We start from the raw sequence: 20,715 nt of genomic DNA, 5'->3' as shown, positions 1-20,715 counted from the left end.
TATAAAATCTGAGAGTTGGCCATTCGTCGGCTTCTGCCCCCATGTAACTAGTAGCGGGGTGTTCAGGATAAATCTAAACACTCTTTATCCAAATTTTTGGTCCTTTAAGGAGGTGTTTGGCAAAACGAACAAGGCAATCGGACTATACAGCTTTATCACTCTCACTTAGCCATAGAAGTTCTATAATTTTAAATTTTGGCGAAGCCCCTGGTATTCGGAAGGCCGAACTTGGGGTGCTATACACGCCTAAATTGAACAAGGTCGATTCCTCGCCCAAAGCGGAAAAAATCTTGAAGGATTTGAAACCTCTGGAACAACGACCAGCTCTCACCGCATCATGACAGTCAATTTTCGGCTTTCTCTACTGAGGTGCTCGTTCGGAAGAACCGGGACACAATCGCAATAGTTCTCCCTGTGCCACCTTAGCCGATATAGCAGAATGTAAGGCCGCAAAACATGGGAGCTGGGCAAACCCAACTATTGACCCAAGACATGATTCGGAGTTGATGGATATAATTCTATAAGTTCGGGGTGCCGCACTGTCGAAAGTGTTCGGACTTTTCTTGCCGTGGTATGGGGTACACTGAAGCCCCTGGCAAACTGAACGTACCAAATTGTACAGGTGCAAATCGTAATAAACAAATATTCAGGGAAAAAGATAAAGAAATGTAATAGTAAGCTGATGCTGTACATTATTTTCCATTGTCATTTGAATAATACATCAAGGCATATGTATACAAGTAGTGCGATAAGAAAAATAGGACTATTTGACACGTCCTGACCAAGAGTGAGCTGCGTGCGGGAATGTAAAACGGGTATAACGATCGTTATCAGAGACCACCTGGGGATTCCCTTGTACGCCAAAGCTCATTGTCTCCTTGGTGTTTCCGTCCCGTTAAGGGTCCGATAGTCGGGCTATCGGGAGAGCCTCCAGAAAATAGGGACCTGAAAGAAAGAAAAAGGGGTGAAGGTATACGGATCCTTGGGCAGTTGAGCCGCATTGTGGACCGTATTGTAGCCGTGCCTCCGCCTATACCCATGGTATTTTAAGTGCGTAATTATGTACACGCGGCAAAAAATTCACTGCTTGACTGGGACTAGGACGGAGGCCGAATTGCTAGGTGAACTCTGGATATGCCGGACGATCCTGTTGCAGAGTACTTCAGACTCACTTGACGGTGTCCGGGGGATTTATTGCCGAATTGGAGGTCTGCCTAAGAAGGCTGCTCTGTACTTCTGCTGCGAGGGCCGCAGTGTGCTCCTCCGTACGGAGCGAGCGCTCTGTGTTTCCATTAACCGTTATAACCCCGCGAGGTCCTGGCATTTTGAGCTTGAGGTATGCGTAATGCATACCGCATTGAATCTGGCAAATGCGGTTCGTCCGAGCAGTGCATGATAGCCACTGCGAAAGGGGACGATATCGAAGATTAACTCCTCGCTTCGGAAGTTGTCCGGAGATCCAAAGACTACTTCCAGTGTGATTGAGCCTGTGCAACAAGCCTCTACACAAGGTATTACACCTTTAAAGGTGGTTTTGGTGGGTTTGATCGTTGAGGGATCGATGCCCATTTTGCGCACTGTATCCTGATAGAGCAGGTTCAGGGTGCTGCCACCATCCATAAGGACTCGTGTGAGGTGGAATCCGTCAATGATTGGGTCGAGGACCAACATGGCCGAACCGCCATGACGGATACTGGTTGGCTGGTCCCTCCGATTAAAGGTGACCGGACAAGAAGACCATGGGTTGAATTTTGGGGCGACTGGCACCATCGCATAGACGTCCCTTAGTGCAAGCTTCCTGTCTCACTTGGGAATATGGGTGGAGTATATCATATTTACCGTTTTTACTTGGGGAGGGAATTTCTTCTGTCCTCCTATGTTTGACAGCCGGGGCTCCTCGTCGTCATCACTATGCGGCCCCCTTTCCTTGTTTTCGGCATTCAACTTGCCGGCCTGTTTGAACACCCAACATTCCCTGTTGATGTGGTTGGCTAGTTTATCGGGGGTGCCATGAATTTGGTATGAGCGATCAAGTATGCGGTCTAGACTGGACGGGCCCGGGTTGTTTCTTTTGAATGGCTTTTTCAACTGACCAGACTTAGAGAGCCCCTGAATCCAGCATGTACCATTGTATTGTCTGGGCTTTCTTCATTGTTGTGACGTTTGTTTTTGTTGCGTTGTGGTTTTCCATTGCCATCCCTGACCTCAGATGTGCCGAGATCACTTGTGCTACTACGGGCTAACCAGCTGTCCTCACCCGCGCAAAAGCGGGTCATGAGTGTAGTTAAGGCTGCCATTGTCCTTGGCTTTTCCTGGCCAAGGTGTCTGGCTAGACAATCGTCTTGGACACTGTGTTTGAAGGCCGCTAAGGCTTCAGCGTCCGAACAATCAACAATTTGGTTCTTGTTAGTGAGAAATCGGTCCAAAGCTTATGGGTTGATTCTCCTGGTTGTTGGATTATGTGACTTAGATCGTCTGCATCCGGGGGCCGAACATAGGTCCCTTGGAAATTGGCCCGAAAAGCATCCTCAAGTTCTTCCCAGCTTCCAATGGAGTTTTCAGGGAGGCTTGTCTGCCAGTGCCAAGCTGGTCCTTTCAGCTTGAGGGGTAAGTATTTGATGTCATGGAGATCATCTCCGCGAGCCATGTGGATCTGAAGAATAAAGTCTTCTATCCAAACCACAGGGTCCGTCGTTCCATCATATTCCTCGATGTTTACGGGTTTAAACCCTTCTGGAAAATCATGTTCCAGCACCTCATCGGTGAAGCACAGGGGGTGTGTGGCACCCCTGTATTTGGCTGTGTCGTGGCGTTGGACGGACGGTTGTAATGTTCGGTACTGGTAAATGACTGGCATATTTGGTTTGATAATCATGATCCCGGTAGGAGCACGTTCCCTAGATCCATAGATGGACCTGGTTTTGCCATCCTTTTTGTCCAGGTCCTCACGTAGATCGTGTTTCTGGTCGTGACCCGCAACCTCCCTTCCTTTACAGGGAGGGGTGCGGGCTTGTGTACGGCATTGCTAGACGCTCTGTCTCGATCACGAGGTGGTCCGTCCGGCTTGTCGGCAGTATTGTTTTTCGGCGGTATAGGCGCAATAGCCTCGTCATCGAATTCGGACAGCAGCTTACGCTTAGGATAGCTTTTTGTTTGGTGATTACCGCCATATTTTTCCTCAGCGTCTAGCACTTCGTTCCATCTGTCATTGAGCGTATCCTGTGCGGCTTTAAGCCGCTGCTTCTTCTTCTTCAGGCTCCTTGTAGTGGTGATAAGCCTTTGTAGGAGGCGTTCTTGTTCTAATGGTTGCTCTGGGACGACGAATTCATTGTCACCCAAGCTGATCTCCTCTTCGGAGACAGGTTGATAATTGCTATCCTCGGCATCTCTGTGGTCAGACAACATCCCTCGACTGTGTTTGCCGTCCTCTCGCACGTCCTACTCCAATGCTGGGTCTGGGGGTCCTCGTCTTGGTCCGGATTGTCACCGTCGTCCGTGACGATGTTGTTTTTTTCCTTTGCCAGACCGAGATCGGTGCTTCTGACGCTTACGCTTGGGGGGTTCATCAACAGGCATATCATTATCACCGTCGGCCTCCTTCTCTTTAAGTGTGGCCACCATGTATATATCGTATGAGTATGTAGCCGTCCATCGCCCTATCGGTGGTGGTTTTTGTGCCTGCTCCTCTCCAACATCGTCATCCATACCGTCGATGTCTTCAGAGCCATAATCGAGCGTGTCGGTTAAATCTTCGACAGTGGCGATGAAGTGGGTGGTGGGTGGGAAGCAAAATTCTCCATCATCAGCTTCCCGTTCAAACCGGATACAATTCGGCTATGAGTCCCCTGACAAGGAGAGGGCTTTCAATGAGTTTAACACATCGCCTAGAGGTGAGTGCTGGAAAATGTCCACGGAGCTGAACTCCAAGATCGGCGCCCAATCAGGTTTGATGGACGCGGATGCACGCGGTCCGGAACCTATGGCCGAAGACGAATCCGAGGTTCCGGTGACACAAGCCCTGCTCGATGTCGGGTCTGTGTGTGGCTGGAATGCCATTGAGTCTACGGCCTCCGTGGCGGGGTTGAGCTTCCCATCTTCGGACGGCACGGTCCGCTCCGGATCTAGGGCCAGAGAGGTTATGGGCGCTATCTCTTGAACATGGTCCGATGACAGATTTAGGTCATGTTCATCGTGGTGGCAGGGGACAGCCGTCATGGGTTCAAATCCGTCAAAGATCAAGTCTCCACGGATATCAGCCACGAAATTCAGGCTTCCGAACCTGACCCGATGGCCAGGGGCGTAGCTATCGATCTGCTCTAGATGGCCAAGCGAGTTGGCCCGCAGTGTGAAGCCGCCGAATATGAAGATCTGTCCGGGGGGAGATCTCCCCCTGGACTGCGTTGTTGTAGATGATTGATGGAGCCATCAAGCCTTCTGGTGATGATGCAGCGGAACTCTCAGTGAAAGCGCCAATGTCAGTGTCAATACCGCCGGATCTCGGGTAGGGGTCCCGAACTATGCGTCTAAGGCTATTGGTAACAGGAGGCGGGGGACACAATGTTTACCCAGGTTCGGGCCCTCTCTATGGAGGTAATACCCTACTTCCTGTTTGATTGATCTTGATGAATATGAGTATTACAAGAGTTGATCTACCATGAGATCGTAATGGCTAAACCCTAGATGCCTAGCCTATGATTATGATTGTTGTTGTCTCTATTGACTAAACCCTCCGGTTTGTGTAGACACCGGAGGGGGCTAGGGTTACATGAAGTCGGTTACTGAGAAAGGAATCTACATAACCGAATCACCAAGCTTCTGTCTTGTATCCGGACACGGCTTCTGTCTTGTATCTTCATAACCCAACAGTCCGGCCCATGTTAATAGTCTGGCTGTCCGAGGACCCCTTAATCCGGGACTCCCTCACCGGGAACAACTCCACTTTTCTTGGTGAGCTGCACTCTTCCAAGGGACCACATGTCCTTGTGGTCGAGGTAGGATCTCCCATGAGTGAGGAGCTTCCATTGGTCCTAGTTGTCGAGCCACGAGCTCCAACTTGGGCGCAGCACATCGTCCGCTACCTCCAAACTGGAGAACTTCCTGAAGAGCAAGATGAAGCCGAAAGAGTAGCCCGAAGGGCCAGTATGTATCAGTTTGTCGATGACACATTATATAGAAGGAGCCTCAATGGTGTGAAATTGAAGTGCATTTGCCAGGAAGAGGGGAAGGAACTGTTGGCAGAAATACACAAAGGAATGTGCAGCTCCATATTGGATCAAGAGCCTTGGTTGGAAAAGCTTTCCGGCAAGGTTTCTACTGGCACAAGCATGAACTCTCCCTCATCTAAGGTTGGGTTGTGGATAACAGACTTCCCCTTGGGCCAGATCTTCCCAAGTATAACATGATCCATGAGCGATATCAATGCAGTGATAGTACTTACTATTGAGTCCTGTCCTGGTAAGATGACAACGCTCTAAAAGGCTTGTTTAAGAAAGCAATCACATCCCATCCCCAAGTGCGGTATGGACCCCAAAGAGTTATATAAGTAGGAAAATGGGTAGAATTGACACACCTACAGAAGTAATGGCCTTCCTCTTCAGATTTATTTAGAACTTCAAGCACCTCCAAGATGCAATTGAGCTAGTCACCAGATGTGAAGCCTGCTAATTCCACTCCAAGAATATCCATCAACCTGCTCAAGCTCTCCAAACGATCCCTTTGTCATGGCCATTTTTGGTCTGGGGGCTCGACATCTTGGGCCCCTTCCCCCGTGCTACCGGGGGCTTTGAATTCTTGTAGTTGCAATCGAGAAGTTTACAAAGTGACCGAAAGTGGAGCCTGTGAGGAAGGTGACCGCACAGTCAACTATCAAGTTCTTGAAGGGATTGGTGTGCCGTTTCGGAGTACTTGCGAGAGTCATCACTGACAATGGCACCCAATTCACAAGCCACGCCTTCATGCAATACGTTGAAACCCTCGAAAGCAAGGTTTCATTCGCCTCTATTGCTCATCCCAGGAGCAATAGACAGGCTGAGAGGATGAACGCTAAAGTGTGGCATGGGCTCAAGACCAGGACTTTTGATAAGCTGCAAAAGTGCGGCACATGTTGGATCGGTGAGCTGCCAGTGGTTCTTTAGTCCCTCCGTACGACACCAAATCGAGCTACCGGCCAAACTCCCTTCTCCCTAGTCTATGGGGCAGAAGGAGTGCTCCCCATGGAACTCATATACAGGTCACCTTGAGTATTTGCCTACGATGAAGTAGAGCAAGAACTGCACTGGCATGACAATGTCGTGCTCCTTGAGGAGAACCGTCTCTGGGTTGTTGTGCGTGCTGCACACTACAAGCAAGCCATGCGTCGCAATCACAGCCGCAGGGTCCATGCCCGGAGCCTTGAGGAAGGCGACCTTGTACTTAGGCGTGTTCAGTCTGCCAAGGGTTCCAACAAGTTGACGCTGAAGTGGGAAGGCCCTTACCAGGTAGTACGAGTCACCAGACCTGGCGCAGTCCATCTGGAGACCGAAGATGGCATCGAAATGCAAAACTCATGGAACATTGAGCATCTTCGCGAGTTCTACCCGTAAGGCACGGCTGTCGGGCCCTGCCCCAGCAGCCACCCTTTTGTACAAGCCTTGTCGATGCGCATGTAACCCTTTGTACAAAGCCAGGCACAGACCTTGAGCACAGATAATAAAAAAGTGTTGGCGCCCTAAAAACCTACACGCATGATTAGCTAGCATAAACTTGCCATGGTCATTTAGATAAGGTCATATGCTCCCATGTTTTCCTCTGCACTAACTGCGGGGCTCTTGTCGCAGAGTTGATCCTGGGAAGAAGAAACAGAAACAATCTAGCATGTAGATCTTCGACAAGCCGAACAGATAAGTTTCTTTTTATCCATACATTCCTCTGTAAGAAGAAAACTTGTGCATAGAGAAACCTTTCGACCTTCAAAACATTTGTGCTCCCATCCTTTGATCCAAACGTTATTTCAGTCAAGATAGTTATAGTGGCATTTGATAGAGAAGGGTCGACAAGGGGTCGGTCTCCTTCTATAGTTTTAAGCCCGACAGGCCAAGCCCCGCAGCAACAACAGAAGGCACTGGCAAGATAGCCTGCCAGGAAAACTTGTTTACTTAAAAGTATAGAGGAGTTCCTCCTCTGCATGGATAGGATACATGCACAAGTACCAGGCAAGGCTTGCCTTTTTTCATTAATATGCGGATAAACAAGTACAAACCTTATAGAGTGCAAACATGGATAAAGGAGATTACATATTTAAGACTAAAATTTGGCAAGCGCCTACATCCTTTGAAATATAAAAAGGGCAGGTGCCTTGTAATGCCTTTATTGCCCTCCTTCTCCCAGGGTCCGTCTCAAGTGAGAAAGGGGAAAAAGGAGCACCTAGGCGAGGTGCATGTGGCAGAAGGCACCAAGAGAGCTTCCCCCGGTAGCCGTCCAGAAGAGGCTGGTGATGATGGTGCCGGGGCAGGGAAGAATCGAAGAACGGAGATGAAGGCGTCGGTGCCATTGTACTCCGACCTGACGGCCTACCACACGCCTCACTCGTCTTCGCCAGTTTCCTCCTCATCACTGTCGCTTGGGGAAGACGTCGGGCCCCTGGCCCATCGCTTTCCCCGGAGAGGCTGCTGATGGTTGTGGCGGAGCCCAAGGTGCATTGAGGACACCGCCCCCACCTTGGCAGGCAGGAAAGCGACACCATCTTCAGCATTGTCCTCGACCTCGCCGGAGAGGACAACGCTGGGATCACTAAAGATCCTGAGCGCGGCGCCACAAGCGGGCACGAGAAGCCCTGAAGACTCCATCAACAGGTGTTCGAACTCCAGGAGCTTGCGACAAAGGCGACACCCCCACTCTGGACGGATAGCCCATATGGAGGGTCCGAGTGCTCTGCCATTAAGAAGAGGCGCGACGCCTTCCATACTGGAGTAAATGCGGCAGCCATGGGTGCGCTGCCACAAACTGCGACTGCCCCAACCACAGCCACCGCGCCTCCCGCGGCCGCAGGCCAGACTCACTCCCCGAGTATCAGCACGAGCCCCCAGGATCATCACTCCCAAGCCGAGGCCCAGAGCCAGTCCCTGGCCTCTTTCCCTCGGCACAAAGAAGAAGAAGGCAAGCAACAAGAAGGAGCAGATGCGAGGATGAATGTCTCCGTTCCCCCTCGCGCTCCCTTTTATAGACGAGCTGGGACCAGGGGCTGGTTCTTCACCTCCCCCCTGGGGGATCCTTCAAATCTGACCCGTTTATGCCACTGACAGTGGCCGAACTCGTTGACCGCCCTCTTGCACTAATCCAGGTCAATTGGATTTCTGTCACAACGCTCTTTCCTATGCCATATGCATCCGTTGCCTACCCCACACAATGCATGGGGCGTACGTGGCGAAAAGGACGAATGTAGTGGGAAGAGTGAGACGGCAGTTACCTCCCTGTGAATAAAATTCATTCATGGACCATTACAGAGATGTCCCCACCGCGTTTGGCGTCACGTGGGGCACAAAAAACCAGAAACTGACTCAAGCATAGGTTAATGTAGAAGCAAGGAAAATATCAAGAAGAGAATCGCCACAAGTGCCCTACCTGTGTACTTAACAGGGCCTACTCCAACGATGCTCGACAGCACATTTGCACCAGGCCTGGGGGCTCCTGTCGGTGCAACAAACCTTTGTGTATGTTGCCCGGACTGTACACAGGCACGATGGCAAGGATACAACAGCATCCAAGTCAAGTACAAGCCAGAGGATAGCTCTTTGCGAAATAAAAGAGTGGATCAAGAAGACCAAGACAAGCCAAGGAAACAAGATATCACCTCCCTTACGAGGCAGGCGAGCCTGGTCAGGCTGAGGCCTCATCGAGCACAAGTCCCAAGATTTCCCCGGCAGGCCTGCCGCGGCCGCCAGGGGCAAGTCTCCCCACCAAGACTCCACCGCTCCACCGCACAGTGACTCAAGTCACTTATCAGTGTGGTGTCGAGCCCCCAAGTGATTAAGTGGCTGTCATTTGGCATGTGGTAGCCATTTGGAAGGGAGATTCTCCCTATATGACACCCGTCCATAGCGTGTCATGCAGACAGGAAGAAGATGATTAAGCGGCACGGCAGGCTTGCCGGGCTGCATCCTGAGCATGACACCTAGCAGTGCATTTAATGCACTTTGTCCTAGCTGCCAAAGTTAGCTATGATAGCACTGTTGGCTATCTAATAAGTAGAAAATGATTGTTTTGCCACTGTGGTGACCCCTTAGCCTATAAAAGGAGGGCCATGGCAACCTAGAAAAGGATTCGGACCATTGTACACGCATGCGTGTGTAGCTGCTCTCCCTGAGGCGACCTTGTCGGGCTTGAGCATTGCGTGTCCACCATGATCCCCCCCTTCAATCCACCAAAGCAGGAGTAGGGTTTTATGCTTCTTAGTGCCTCAAACCTGGGTAAAAACCACCAGCATCACCATTGTCGTCCTGCCTCATGGCTTCTGCTCTTTGTGCAACGCGCCCTTCCCCCTTGCCAAACCACAAGGGGCTGATGAACCCATAGGTGATCATGTTCTACCACAACACTTGGCTTCAGGTAGATCACCTTGGAACTATTGATTGTGTAGGGCTAGCTCACACATGCATCAAGAATCCAGTTAATTAGTATGATGTGTCATCAAGCCAAGTACTACTCTGCTACGTGCTACAAGTGCATTTCTTCAACTAAATTAATATCAGTAGCAACACAACAATACTATACCACTAGCAAGATGTCAGGATAACATAGGGCGGTACCAGCTTGTGATCCTTTTTCAGTTCCTTCTTCTTCTTCGTCCTCCTTTTCTTGCTCTGTTTCTCTTTCTCCTCACCAATTGGTGAAACCAAGTACATTATTGGCCTTCAGTGTCAGATTGGGTTTTGTCAGTGAGTACAAGTCTACTAGTAACCAATAGCATTATTTTCTCATGGCAGTTGGAATATAGAGGTGAACACATGCATTAAATATAATTCTAACTTAAGGGAAGGTTAGGGTGCCAATATGGATGATGAGGATTGGAACACAGATCTCCCTTTGTGTAGTTCCACTGAAATCGACCAACAGTTCTGTTGTGACATTCCAGTTAAACTGCACAAAAAATCGCTTCTTTGAAGAAGTGTTCTGTGCAGTGCACCATAATGTCGCAATACCAACGAGGTGAAATTGATATATCCCTATTTGGACAAAAAGTAACAAAGGAAATAGTCTAGAGTCTTAAACAACTACTGGCAAAAACAATTGGTTAAACTAGTCATGACATAAAAAAGTGGCATGGCATCATTTTACCAGGGGCATTAGATTAAGGACAACTAAATAGTTGCTATAAGGGCATGGGACAGTGCATATCTGGTTTGGTCCCATTTAGCCACCTATCTATTTATATGTGTGGATAGAAAATCTAGACCTGGTCATACCAATGTGTACAACGTTTCCCCTTTATTTCCCTTTTCGACCAAAAGACTGGTTAGATGGCCAGTCTGTACTACTTGCACCCCCTTCCTTTCCTATTTGTACCAGGTCCTATGTATGGTACATACTACATCTTTTACCCTTCCTTTCCTATTTAAACCAAGTAACAAGATTTGACTCCATGAAGTAGCTTTACCTCTAACAATAGAAAAAAATTAGGTGGCGTTGGACAATCCGATCGATCCTAGCTACGTGGGGGGGCTCAGAGGTAGAAATGATGCACATGAAATGACGTAACGAGCTGGGGAAGTAGAGCTAGGCCGATTTCGAGGGAAGATATACCTGAAGGTCATCAGGGTGTGGCTAGGTGGGGGTGGGAGGCCGGATCCGTCCACACTACGACATCGATGAAGGGATCGGAGGACCTCCCGTGTCAGCACTCAGCTAGAGATAACGGTCCAGACGGCAGTGGGTCTCCTCCCTTGCCATCAACGATGGCCTAAACGCTGCACCTCCTCCCACTACAAAAAAAGACACATCTGTGACATTTTGGGCCGAACGTATTTTTTTCCTGTCATGCTTATGACACTTCTATGACGATAATTGTGACAAAACCTGGTATCATCATAGATGTGGTGGGCTCCCTTCTATGACAAAAAATCATGACAGAAAATGGGCTTTTCATCCTGGGTGGGCCGAAGACGCACCTGCATGACATTCTTTGAGTCGTCCATGATGGAAAAAACCAGGGTAGAAGCGAGGGCAAGGAAAATATCAGGAAGTTCCCCGTTACGGTGGGTGGTCGGGGTCGAGTGATGCACGGAGGGATTGCGCATTTCTCTCATACACGTACAGGCATGTGTGCGAGGCGTTGGGATCTAACTGAACCCGAGTGAGGCGTTCGCTTACTAAACTCGAGCGATTGCACTAACTACATTACTGAACCCGAGTGATCGATCCCTTGGTTATTAAATGAACCTGAGCGATTCCTTCACTACTGCTGCTAACTGAACCCGAGCGATCGATCGCTGCTACTGCTGCTTACTGAAGCCAATCAAACCTGCTACCTCTTGATGAACAGTGAACATGGGGGTTGGTTGAATGAGTCGAGACGTATGTGGTTTGGGTTGGATGAACAATTCCCGGTGGGAGTTGGATGAACAGGACCCCGACAATTGCCACAGCCGAGCAGCTGGTTAGGGGTGGATGAACAGGACCCCGTGGAGGACTGGTTGAACAGAGCCGGTGGAGGGCTGGATGAACAGTAGCCCGTGGATGAACAGTAGCTAGTGGAGGCAGGAGGAAGACGCAGTGGAAGAACAGTGCAGGTGGCGGTTAAAGGAAGTCGGCGGTGGGTGAACAGTAGCCCGTGGGGTCCCGTTTTGCGGTACGCCACACCCCTCTGATGAACAGGACCCCCGTTTCGACCGTAGCGCTCCAACACAAGTCTGTTTCCTCCGTTTTACAGTACGCCACAACCCTCCCGATGAACAGGACCCCTGTTTCAATGGTATCGCTCCAAGACCTGTCTGTTTCCTCTGTTTTGCGGTACGCCGCACCCCTCCCGATGAACAGGACCCCTGTTTCGACCGTAGCCGGTCAAACAGAAGGTCGTTTCCTCCATACTGCGGTACACCTATTGGTGTTCTGGGAATAGGGGTGCCCAGACTTGCCTGCCTATGGCCGACGGTGTGGCTCCATCAATGGCTGGTACGACCCAGCTTTAACAACAAACCAATCATGACCCTCGCGAGGCGGACGACACCAAGACCTCCACGAAGGGGTGGCCTCCTCAGGTTGGCTCCTGAGGAGCGAAGATCTCTATGCAAGGCTCACCTCATGAGGTCATGACGACCAAGGCCAGTCGGGCACAGTGTACCAGTTTCCTCTTTGATGCTAATGAGGCAAGCGCAGGCGCGGAGTCCCGAGGAATCATCCAAAGGTTTCCATTCCGTTGCAACAAGACCAAGACCGCGAGGACGGGAGGAAGGAGGTCATCATCGAGCCTTCCATGGCGTCACGACCAGAGGCTTTTGCAGGCGAAGACTACTTATGTTAGCATAGTATTTACTAGTTGTCTCCCTTCGAATTTGGCCCTTGTGGGATCTCTTCCCGCCTACATTTTGGGAAGAGGACCAAGGCCCCTATAAATAGAGCAGCACCACCACCGTAGAGGGAGGGATCATTCAGATCATCCTCACACCCACCAGCTCATCGAGCCCAAGAACACTCCTCCTCCTGAGGTTGTTATCCCACTCTACTAGTTCATCCTCAGCCCCTCGAGGCCAATCCACCACAAAGCAGAAGTAGGGTTTTACACCGCAAGGTGGCCCGAACCTGGGTAAATTGTTGTGCTCCATTTTCTTCCAGTTCATCGAGCTAGGCCATGAGATCAACAAGTAGGCAGACTGGGGAGGTCGAGTTCTTCGCAGGCACCCCAGAGTTCAAACCTCTCAAGGGTCTGCGGAACCCGAAATTCGACATTTGGCACGCCAGGTAGGGGTGCGTCGGAGCCGCACTTCTTCCAGTCGATCCGCCGCCATTCCGTCATCCCCATGGCTGATGCTCGTCGAGTTCGTGCTGAGCGTCGGGCCGCCCTCGCTGCCCGCGTCGCCCAGACGGCGCCTGCTGGCGGCGGGCCGCCCCATCTTTCCCCATCGCCTGCCGCCAACGCTGCCACCGACCCCGTGACCCTTGAGCAGCAGGCTTCAGCGATGCAGCCCTCTGTGCAGCATGACTGGCGCACCGCCACTCTGCTGCTAACACTGGCGGACGCTTCGTCATCTCATGCTCGCCGGCGCTGGCGGACGCGCAGTCTGCGTTGCTCATGGCATGCGAGCTCCTGCGCTATCGCCCCATCGACGACCTCTATGAGGACTGGCTGGACCGCATTGCCGATCTTGTTAGCGCCGCCAGAGACACCCATGCACCAACGCGCTCGCTTCCTCACCCGCCGCCTACTGCGGGTGACGTGGCTCACAGAGCACCTCCTCCACCTTCCTGGCAGAACACCATCATCGAGCCAAGGCGATTGGCTCCATAGCGCGACCCACCGCGCAAGGCGCCGGCGCACGACGAGGAAAGCTGCCAGGTGGTACAGCGACCGCAAGAAGAGGCGCGTGCGCTTCCAGCACCGCCATGTCAAGACTGCGTGTCGACTGTGGTGGTAGCGCGTGAGCTCCAAGATCAGGCTCCGCCCCAACGGCGAGACCCCGTGACCATGGCGGGATGCCGCTCGTTCACTCCGGAATTGCGTAGCATCGTCTGGCCAGGAAAGTTCAAGCCCGACCTGCCTCCGCGCTATGACGGCACCCCCGACCCCACTGAGTTCCTGCAGCTCTACGAGCTGAGCATCGAAGCGGCCAACAGCGGCGAGAAGGTTATGGCGAAGTGGTTTCCCATGGCCCTCAAGGACGGCGCACGCTCGTGGCTCCTGAACCTCCCAGCAGGATCGATCCCCTCCTGGGGCGAGATGCGCGAGCATTTCGTCGCCAACTTCTAGGGCACTCACGACCGCCCACCGGCTGCTGGCGACCTGTGGCACATCAAGCAACAACCAGGGGAGACCCTGTAGAAGTACATCCAGCGCTTCAACAGTGTTCATCTCAAGATCTCCAAGGTGTCGGACAAGGCCATCATCTCCGCATTCACTGATATCGTCCGTGACGTCAAGAAGAAGGAAGAGCTCGCCATACACGAGGACCTGTGCATGGCTATGGAGATGTTCAACAAGGTGACCAAGTGTGCAAGAGCTGAGCAAGGGCGCCTCTCCCTCCATGAGCTCCCGGAGGCTGATCCAGAGGACAAGAAAGCCAAGGCCAAGGACGTCAAGTGCAAGGGGGCAGTCGTGCTCGTGGCCGAACCAGAGATGAAGCGCGGCTGCGATCACCTAGAGCCATGCAAGGGCAGTCGCTCATTCTACGTCTTCCATAACGTGCGTAGCCACAACACCATGACTGTCAGGAGCTCATGGCCATCCGTGACGGGTGCCTCGGTCGTCGCCCCAAGCACAGCGATCGAGGTTATGGCCGCGGAGGTTGCTGTGGTGGAGGACGCTGGGACGGCCGTGACCCTCGACAGGAATGGTGCGACCAGCCTCACGAGGACCGTCCTCAGGGTAACACTGGCCTTTCCACGCTGCTGCCACCACCAAGAAGGAACGACGACCATCTCCAGGACGAGGGGGCTAGGAGCTTCCAGGAGCCTCATGTCGTCGCTTGTATCTTAGGCGGCACTCAGGCCCCAGCCTCCCATGGCATCTTCAAGCAGTTCACACGCGAGGTGAACATGGCCCTCCCCAAGCTCGAGGCGATGCGTCCGCTCAGGTGATCCAAGTACACCATCACCTTCGACTCCTCTGACCAGCTCAAGTGTGCGGCCACAGTCGGCGCCCTCCCGATGCTCTGCTCGCCCGTCATCAGTAATGTGCTTATCACCAAGACACTCATCGATGGCGATGTGAGGCTCAATGTTCTCTCCATCGAGACGTTCGATCGCCTCCAGGTGCCCTACGACCAGTTGCTACCCACCAGGTGTCAGTGTCAAAACCGGCGGATCTCGGGTAGGGGGTCCCGAACTGTGCGTCTTAGGCTAATGGTAACAGGAGGCAGGGGACACGATGTTACCCAGGTTCGAGCCCTCTCGATGGAGGTAATACCCTACTTCCTGCTTGATTGATCTTGATGATATGAGTATTACAAGAGTTGATCTACCATGAGATCGTAGAGGCTAAACCCTAGAAGCTAGCCTATGATGATTATGATTGTTCCCCTACGGACTAAACCCTCCGGTTTATACAGACACCGGAGGGGGCTAGGGGTATACAGAGTCGGTTACAAAGAAGGAGATCTAACATCCGAATTGCCAAGCTTGTCTTCCACGCCAAGGAGAGTCCCATCCGGACACGGGACGAAGTCTTGAGTCTTGTATCTTCACGGTCTAACAGTCCTGCCAAAGTACATAGTCTGGCTGTCCGGATACCCCCTTATCCAGGACTCCCTCAGTAGCCCTTTGACAGGAGTGACTGACGGCTCCACAACCACGGTAGGGCAGATCCGCCTTCCTGTCACCTTCGGCAAGCACAACAACTACCGCACTGAGCTCATCGACTTCGACGTTGCCCACATTCACCTTCCATACAACGCCATCATTGGGTACCTGGCCCTGGCCAAGTTCATGGTGGTGACTCACCATGGCTACAATGTCGTCAAGATGCCAGGAAGCTGCGGCATCATCACGGTTGCCTGTGAGGAGAAGGGTGCATTGTGCTCTCTCGAGCGCGCCTACAGGCTACTGCGGTTGAAGACCCAGACAACGAGGGTGTTGTCTACCCTCCAGAGGCTGTCCCCAAGAAGAAGAAACAGCTAATCCTCCAGGGACCTCAGGAGGGCAGAGCGTCTGGCGGCGCCACCTCAAGCCCTGCGGCCACTAACGGGGCGCCTCCCTCTCTCTCATAGGAAGTCGCGCCTAGCGCCCCCCTCAGGCTGGGCTTGGGGGCTCTCCTCTAGAGGGCCTATGACCTCGCCAGCATCACGAGGGAGGTGCTCGGGCACCACCTAGAGGGTGCTTCAACGCTCACTTCCGTAAGGAAAGCGCAGGGCGCGAGGCACCCAGCGCCCAGGAATTCATCACCAAGGCAACCGAGGAGCTTCAGGAGGCAAGAGCCATACGGGGCGACCGTCGCCCACCACCCGGTGTAGCTCCCTGCCCAAGCGAGGACAGTGAGCTGCGTGCCTGTGTCAACATCCTCTGGCTCAACAGGATCGCCTCCCAGCGGCTCTTCTGGCCATCCCGTGTTGGCCGGTGCGAGGGCCCACCTCACAGCTATGTCTGCATGCCTTTCGGCTTGCTAAACAGCGCGGCTATGTATCGGCGCCACCTGTGGGGTATCCTGTCAGCTCATGAGGCCAGGCACCAGGCGATCTTGATGAAGACAGCAAGTGATCCTCGCGAGCCTCCCGGGCCTCCAGAGCATCTCGAGGTTCAGGACCTGGGCGGCTCATGAGGAGCGACTTCTGCAGCGCGCACCTTCCGCTACTCCAACACTTTTTCAGCAACGGTGCCAAGTGATATCTTTTGGTTTGTTCAGTTGGGGGCGCCCCTTGGGCTGCATCATCCCCAAGCTGCATGGGTTCGTCCATGCGGCATGTATCGTTTTTGCATCTGTCATAACTAGCTCTATCCTTCTATCATGAGTTGCTTGTCAATTATCACCTGTCTGTCCGGTGCATCGACACCATGAATGTCGTACGCCCTTGCAAACCCACCTTCGATCACCTCATGATTAAGGACTAGCACGGCGTCTGTGCTTGGGTCCGTCCCTGCAGTATTGCTGAACCGAAGTGGCTGAGATCTGGCTCGCGGGCCAGCTCCCATGCACGTCACCTCCCATAGTCCTTGGTGCCTTGTTCTCGCATGAGCAAATCGCGGGTGGATGAGCTAGGGAGTGCGACCCGGTGCCTCGTCACCATGGGAGCCGCGCGCTGGTTGTCTTTCTTCAGGACTTTGGCATGACAAGACTGGGCACGTCATCTATGCTCGGGTCCATCCCTACAGCGTCGATAAACCCAACGACTGAGCTCTGTCTGGCGGGCCGGCCCTGTTCATGTCACCTCCTGGGGCTGTTGGTGTTTGGCCTTCTCATGTGATAACCTCAGGAGATTCAGTCAGTACAGGTTGCCTAACCATCTCGCAGGGCTATCATAAGTGTTCCGAATCAAATTCAGGAGCAACCCGCCTTGAGGTACGGCCTCGTGAGTCCCGCACTGGCTCACGAGTGCCCATACACGCCTCCTCTACCCCTGTCGTGCAAGCCACGTGTCAGGGCGGGGTTGTACATGCCCCGGGGGCTCCACTCACAGGGAGCTCCCACCCACGCACCAGTGGAAGCACCATGCTCCGTGCTGGCAGTCAACACGGTCGAGGAGCGGCTATGCCCATGCAAGAACAGAAGAGCCATGCTCGATGCTGGTGATAAACAACTGAGGGCGGCCTCACGACCGCAATAACCTCAGGCAGTCGCCAGGCTTGGTGTTCAGCCTCACCGCAACGCTTTCCCTTCATGAGAGTCGCGCGAGGGGGCTAGGCACGAGGGGCTACGCTCAGGTCACGCCTAGCATACACCACCCTAACAGGTCCCTCAGACCTGGTCTTCGCGTGCCCTCCCGAGCGGGACCTCGGCGAGGAAAGGTATGGAGGTGTGTTCGTACATCAAGTGGGACTCCTGAGCATCGCGACTCAGGAGCCTAACTGGTCACGTAGCCCCTCACCTCTTGGTCTCGTCCTGGTGATCTGGACGACCCAACGACGGCAAAGGTATGCGCAAGGCTGGGCCCTGCCGGCACAGAACGCTAAGGCCTACTCTCACATTTCCTTCCCAAGGGCTGTTTGTAAGTCAAGGGGTACTCGTGAGCATCGCGACTCAGGAGCCTAACTGGTCACGTAGCCCCTCACCCCTTGGTCTCGTCCTGGTGATCCGGATGACCCAACGGCGGCTAAGGTATGTGTGGGGCCGGGCCCTGCCGACGCAGAACACTAAAGCAAATGGAAAGGAAATCGCAGAACCCTAGCAAATTAGTACAAAGCATACTGCCTCTGAGGGTACCAAGCATAAGTTCTTATGCCTCCGCGAGGCACGATACATGTTGCAGGACTTGAACAAAGGGAAGCGCCACCATCGAGCCTCTTCTTCAGCCTTGGGCGCTGCCATCGCCCGCGAGGGGAGTACCGTCATCGACGATGTCGCCATCGCCCTTGCCGTCAGCCGTGGTCGCGGAATCAACGATGAGGAACTTTTGCAGCAGGCCCTCCAGCTGGTCCTTCATGGCTTTGGCAGCGGCGGTGTAGTGTTATGGGTCCACGGGGTCAAGCAAAGCACCAAGGTCGAAGCCGGGGTCCCGAAGACGGATGTGGCTGAAGACGTGTATCACAGCCGAGGTGGAGAGTGCACGGGCTTCTCCTTCCACCATGGGTCCTACTCCGACAACAACGCCCTCGAGCGTCGTGATGAGCTTGAGGAGTAGCTCGGCGGGGCCTTCCTCCGGAGTCACCAATGGCTCCTTGTGCCTGCTCCCAGAGAGATCATGCAGTGCCTTGCAGGACCTCTGCTTGAGGGAGTCGAAGGCGGCATACCCCACGGTGTCCACCTCCTCAGCCGTGGCGAGGAGTTTTTCCCTGGCCTCCAGCCGAGCCTTCTCGTCGGGGACAAGCTTGGTGTGGGATGCCTGGGCCGCCACCACCTCCTCCTTCAGCTTGTCCAGGCGATCGCATTCAGTGGCCTGTTCCTGGGCTACCTTCTCCAGCTCAGCATCACGGCCGGCAACCGTAGCTTCCTAAGCCTTCAGATCCTCCTCCTACACCTCGAGCTGGTGGGCCTGGGTGGCCTACATGTCGCGGAGGGTCTTCAGCTCGGCCTCTACCGCACGGCAGCGCTCCTTGGCAGCCTTGGCGTCCTTCACCACTACGTCACGGGCGGCCGCGGCTAGGCCGGCCACCTGTCGGCCCTCCTCTGAGGCCGCCACGGCCTGGGCCCCGGCTACCCTGACGGACGCGTCAGCCCGGAGCCACCACGAGATCAGCTCCAGGCGCCCCGACGCCTTGCGATGGTTGGGGCCTTGAAGATTGCCCCAAAACTTGTCCAGCATGGAGAAGGCCTCCTCCAGAGCACTGGGCACGGAAGAAGAGTCATGGCCCGGCAGTGTGATGGACGGGGGAGGAGGCGGCGCCAGCGTCAAGACTGGCGAGGCAGCAGCAGTAGAGAGGGTCGGGGGCTCCGAAGCTCTCAGGACCTCAGCAAGCAAGCTGAGGGCGGGTGCCGCCGGAGCCGGCTTGGCCGTGGGGACTAACTTCTCCTGAGACTGGGCCTCCGAGCCTCGGGAGGATAACCCTGCCATGGGAGCACACGAGTCGGCCTCGTTCTTCTGCGCCCGAGGAGGCGTGGCCACGGCAGGCTGCTTGGTCTCGGTGGGTCTGGCTTCCTCCTTCTTCCTTTTCGCCGCCGGCGTTGGCCTGGCCGCAGAGAGGAAAATGTCATAGCACTACGTCAAGAGCAGGAAGCAAAGAGAATGGCGCGCTTACTACTCTGTGGCAATATAATCCCTCTCCCTGCTTAGGAGCGCAAGCTTCACGGGCATGAGCGTCATCGCGCTCTCAGGGGCGGACGAGCGCGGGGCAGGCTCTGTGACGGTGGCGACCGGCGGCAAGGTGGAGCCACCGCCTGGAAGAATCAGCGCTGACCTTTCCCTCTTCGGGATTCCCTGCCTCCGCTTCTTCCGAGGGGTGCCCCGGACCTCATGGTGACTCCGGTGGAGAGCGGCGACTCTCTGACCGGTGCTCGCCGGTGTCGTCATCATCAGAAAGGCCACGGAGGACATTGGTTTGCCACAGGGGAGAGGTCTCCCCCACCTCCTCCAGGGTCGCCTCCGAGTCCGCCTTCTCCTCCTCCTCGGGCTCGCTGGAGGACACCGTCACCGGGGAGCTAGGGGGCTGGGAAGGGTTTAGCAGCATGAGCCCACGCTCGTTGAAGGTGGGCATGGCAGCCGCCACCTTCTCTTTGTCGATGCAGCGGTACAACAGGAAATGGGAGTCCGGGGGCAGCCCTGGTCCTTCCTGAGCAAGGTGCGCATGACCTTGCCCAGCTCCTCGTCAGATAGGTTGTCTGGGCGCAGCCGGAGGTCATCTTCCGCCCCTTGAATCTCCACAGGTGGGCGAGTGCGCCTGGAGAGGAGCCAGACGCTGCGTCCGGAACTCCTTGACAATCATAGCCCCTGTCTGCTTCTCCGTCTTCAGGCCAGCCATCATCTTCTCTAGCAACAGCTCCGCCCAGGGATCAGTGAGATTCGCGTGAGCCAATCCTTCTAGGGGCGTTGGCGGCGCGGTCGGCAGCTCCAGCCGGGTGTGGGTGTGCTTGGCATCCACTTGTTCCGGAAGTCCTCCACTTTTCCCGGTTCATGAGATCGCATTGCTGCCATTGGCCGCGATGAAGCAGCCGCACCCAGAGCACTGGCTGCCATTGATCCGAAGGGAGAAGAAGTGGCGGAATAGCACAATAGAGGGCATGACTCCCACGAACACCTCGCAGTAAAAGGCAAAGATCGACAGGAGGAGGATGGAGTTGGGGTGAATATGGAGGGTGTGGAGCCCGTAGTGGCGGAGGACGGCGTAGAAGAAATTGGAGAAAGGGGGAACAACCCGGCAAGGACGTTGTGCAGGAAGAAGGAGTAAATGGTGTCACCCAAGGCTTCCGGCTTGATAGAGCCGACCCAGAGCGCAGTATCTCCCCCC

The sequence above is a fragment of the Triticum dicoccoides genome, chromosome 5B, assembly GCF_002162155.2.
Source record: "Triticum dicoccoides isolate Atlit2015 ecotype Zavitan chromosome 5B, WEW_v2.0, whole genome shotgun sequence".
NCBI lineage: Eukaryota > Viridiplantae > Streptophyta > Magnoliopsida > Poales > Poaceae > Triticum > Triticum dicoccoides.
This window is presented reverse-complemented; position numbering follows the sequence as displayed.